General features: G+C 34.2%; 1 non-coding gene across 1 annotated transcript; it reads left to right on the top strand.

Annotated features, from left to right (window-relative positions):
• Positions 1–3,874: 3,874 nt before the first annotated feature.
• Positions 3,875–4,023, top strand: LOC125094607 (small nucleolar RNA SNORA62/SNORA6 family). Its single transcript, XR_007125616.1, has one exon. It is a non-coding gene; the product is annotated as a small nucleolar RNA SNORA62/SNORA6 family (small nucleolar RNA).
• Positions 4,024–4,783: the final 760 nt, after the last annotated feature.

The raw sequence follows: 4,783 nt of genomic DNA on the forward strand, positions 1-4,783 counted from the left end.
AGAGAGAGAGGGAGAAGCAGGCTCCCCGCTGAACAGAGAGCCCAATGCGGGGCTCGATTCCAGGACCCTGGGATCATGACCTGAGCCGAAGGCAGAGGCTTTAACCCACTGAGCCACCCAGGCGCCCCTAAACAGAAATTTAAAAAGAGAGTGACATGAAGAAGTTATATTCAATATTTGGGTATTGTAGACAATGTCAATAAGATCATCTTGATATATAATTCATGGTTTCCTTGTTCAAACCTTCATTTCGTGTTTCTGGAAAGAAATTCCCAGGTTAAAAATTTATATAGATAGATAGATATAGATATATTTATAGATATCTATAGATATATAGATATATTTATAGTTATATAATTTTAAACTGGTTAAAAGTTATATAAATATGTATATGTATATGTGTGTGTGTGTGTGTGTGTGTGTGTGTGTGTGTATCTCTGGGGAAACTGTATTGATTTGTTCTTATACTGACTGTGGCTGATTTTATCCACTTTCTTACCTCTTTTACAATACCAGCCTATTTAAAGTGTTTAGATTGTGGAAACAATGTAGACACAGTCCTGAATCCATCATGAATAAGCATGAACATTATGTCCCACAGCCAGAAAACAAAATGAAACAAAACACTTTGCACTGAGAGATAAACTATAAATAATTGGGTCAGTCTGTCTAGTTGTAGGCTCCAAACTCAATAAAAATCCCAGGCTTTTCCCATAAATTGCTAGTTCTCTAAAAAAAAAAAAATACTCTATCCTTGATTTTCACACAGCTTGTATCTGAAGAAAAGACTTTACCTTTGTGGATATAATGATGACAATGTGAGAAAATTGTTGCTTTTTTTTTTTTTTTTTTAAATCTTAAACCAGTTAACTATAAACTCAGTGTATTTATTAATTCTGCTGCACTTCAATTTTTTTCAGAAACTTTTCTTTTTAATTTTATGACAAGTGCTTTTATTTTAAAATCATTTTAAAGTTTTTTGTTTTGTTTTGTTTTATGAGAAAGAGAGAGAGAGAGAGAGAAAGTGAGAGAGAGGAAGAGAGAAGGAACAGAGGGAAAGGGATAAGCAGACTCCATGCGGTGTGTGGAGCCTGACAAGGGGTTCAATCCTAGGCCCCTGAGATCATAACCTGAGCCAAAATCAGGAGTCAAACACTTAACTGACTTAGCCACCCACGTGCCCCAATGACAAGTGCTTCTAAAGCCTGAACTTCTTTTCTAATTTTTTGAAAGCAAACCTTTTTTACATAAATGTTTTGGCCTCTGTATCTTTCTTTCACAGATGTTTATCCATCTCATAGTTTAGAAAAATGATTTTTTTACATTTAGAGCAACTTACATACTTAATTACTAGACATTTCAACATCCTTTTACAAATCAGTGATTCATTTGTATTTCCTCTCTTGTAAACGTCTTTTACATATCTCTAGCCCTGTTTCTATTGAGTGTTTTTTTAATGGATAACATTGGTTTCCTATACCTGAAAAATGTTGCTATTTGCCACATATGACCATGATTTTATTGTTTTGCTTTTTGCCAATCATTTAAAAATATTTTTGCAGTCAAATCCATCATTACATTTTCTTGCAAAGTTTTGTGCTTTAGAAAGCCATTTTAACCCTCCAAATTTGAAACATTTATCTATTTTCTAACACATTTATGATCTTATTTTTAGCATTTAAATTATATACTTATTTGGCGTTCAGCCTAAAGAGAGCTGGTTTCAAATATCAGCTTTGTCCATTACTCACTCAAGGTCTGGACAAGTTCAGTGTTCTTTGAGGCTCACTACCTCATTTATGTTGACAGTTTCCAACTCCTAGGTGTTTATAGAGATTAATTAGATGATGCATAAAAGTGGTTTAGCATACTTTCTGTTGATAGTACATAATAAATAATGAGGAGGAGGATTTATGGGTTCATACACAAAAGGAATGCATATAAGTATATGTAGATCACATACTTATGGACCAAAAAAAATCTGTAATTTACAAAAACTTATTTAAATGTAGAAATTTAATCCTTTGGATGGTCAAGACATATATAATGTCAAAACCATACATGAATAAGATTTGAAAGTAATTTCGTTACATTGTTTTCAGTCCCATTTGGAACAGAATGGCAAATGAAGCGGGGCTCATGAATAGCGGATATACAGAGAAACTTCCTGTGCATGAAAGCGACTTTGGACTTTGGAGTTCAAGTCTTTGTTTTACTACCCTTTTTAACGGAATGATAGGATTAAATAATGAATGTTTAACAGTGATGGCAGATCAACAGGCAAAGATAAACACAAAAATGATACAAGACAGAGTGTTCCTGTTCAATATCCTCCAAGTAGTTGCAGATTTAGATCGCTTCTAGGCATCCAGGCATCTGAGCTATCACCAGGAATATCTAAATTGGTTTCTCACAGTTTCTACAAAGCACTCTCTTTACTTTATCTACTCATTTTAGATGGCACCTCATTGAATTTCTCCTAGCCAATTTACTTTCTGCAAAGCTCACATTTCTCTTACAATAGAGAAATTTCTTTAGCTCTACTCTTTTAATGTTAGCTTAATAGCATGGGGGCTTTCGTTAAGTTTCACTGTCAGCAGAACAGCACAAATTTAACATTTACGTGATCCATTTCTACCTAATAGCAAAAGGAGAAAGTGTTATGCCAAGGGCAATGTGGGTATTAATTTTCTCTATGGTTTATACAATTACTAGAATGCATCCCCAAAGAAAACTAATATATTGATCAAACCTAATTAGCTTTAATTTACATAAAACCATAGAGTGAGTTACTTCTATGCTTTAGAAAAACAAAAGGTTTAAGTGAAAATAAGCCATGGGAATTTAGAGTTCAGACTCATCTGGCATACAAAATATCTAAAGTATGAGCAATATGAGACCAAAATTCTAATCTTATTATAAGAAAATTATTTAAGGACAAAAATAATATTAAATTCTAATTGTTTTTAAATTGCTGTTATATAACACATTTTATATAAGTATTCCATATTTAGTTTTATAAACAAGTGGAAAACTAGAAATTAAAAAAAATTCATCAAATAATACCATCATCCAAAGAGATGTGTGGTGATTCTTCTTCCAGACTTTCTCTATGCACATGCACACACACACATGCATACACACACACATTCACACACACATATGTAATATTCATTCTACTCATTCAGTTTTATAACCTTTTTTTTCATTTAACATGAAGGAATTAAGATGTTTTCTTGTCATTTCTTCATGCAACAAATAATTACTTAACAAACATCATTTCCCACAACAATGCTACTTATGTTGTAAACAAAAATTTATAGAACTGTAATTGTTACTTCCTTGTGGAATTTATATTCCTTTCTTTTAAAGATTTGTACTTGTTTATTTGTCAGAGAGAGAGAGAACAAAGCAGGGGGAGTGGCAGACAGAGGGAAAAGTGGGCTCCCCGCTGAGCAAGGAGCCCAATGTGGGACTCAATCCCACAACCCTGGGATCATAGGCAGCTGCTTAACCAACTGAGCCACCCAGGTGTCTCTGGAATTTATATTCTGAGTGACCATATAGATAATTAACAAGAACAATTGAAGGAAGAACTACAAAATATATTTCTGTGTATTTATATGGGCATAATTATGAATAACAAAGGAAATTATGAATAAAAGATAATCATGAACTAAATGGAATAACTACAAAAAATAAGGTGGCTAAAGATGATATTTTACAGGTGACATTATGTTGAGCTTTGGAATATTAAGAAACAGCAAGCTTTATGCTGTGTCACGGAAGAGCGATCTAAGCACAGGAAGCAAGCGTGAAGGTCCTACACAGCAAAAGCTTTATTTTGGAAAAACAATAAAAATATACCAATTCTACTGTACCTGGTCAGAGCTTAGAGTGGAGGCCACTGGCTGGCCAATGACTCACAAGTGTAGGTAGTACCATGCAAAAGGGGCAAGTGTTTTGGTAACACAAGGTCTCTGGCCCAATGAGTGGAATTTGATAGAAACTCTTGCTGCAGTTTTAAAAAAAGAAGAAATAAAGAAAGAGAGAGAGAAAGGAAGGAAAGAAGGAAGGAAGGAAAGAAAGGAAGAAAGAAAGAAAGAAAGAAAGAGAGAGAGAAAGAGAAAGAAAAAAAAGAGAAAGGAAGCAAGAAAGAAAGGAGGAAAGCAAGAGAAAAGAAAAGAAACCAATTCTAGAGTCTAGGGAAAGGAGAAGATGGAAGGGGATATAGTTAAGCAGTTATCAAATCATTCAGGATGTTATTGTTTGGTTTTCTAGTAAGATTGAAGCACACGAATTGAGCTAACTCTTGAGTCCTTTTGGCCAACAGAATGCAACAGAAATGATACTGGGCCTATTCCAGCTCTAAGCCTTAAGAACTTTAGATTACCATTTTCACTCATGAATCCGATTGTCATGTAAGAAATTGAGCTGCCCCAGCTAGCTGCAAGGAGAGGCCTTGTGGAGGAAGACCGAACATCAGATATAAAAGAACATTCTCTGTGATGTTCCAGCCCAGCCCAGTCACCAGTTGAGTGCAGCTAATTGAACAGCCCCCACTAATAAAATATAAAACATAACCACCCAGTCAATCCCTGCTCAACTTCCTAACAAACCAGATTATAAAAAGTAATAACACAATTGTTTTATGCCACTTAATCTAGCAATAGTTAGTTACACAGAAATAAAGGCAACAGTAAACCTAGACAAGCCACCTCATTTTATTGCACTTTGCTTTACTGTGTTTTGTGGATATTGTATTTATTTTATTTATTTATTT

This window comes from Lutra lutra, chromosome 2 (assembly GCF_902655055.1).
Source record: "Lutra lutra chromosome 2, mLutLut1.2, whole genome shotgun sequence".
Classification (NCBI taxonomy): Eukaryota; Metazoa; Chordata; class Mammalia; order Carnivora; family Mustelidae; genus Lutra; species Lutra lutra.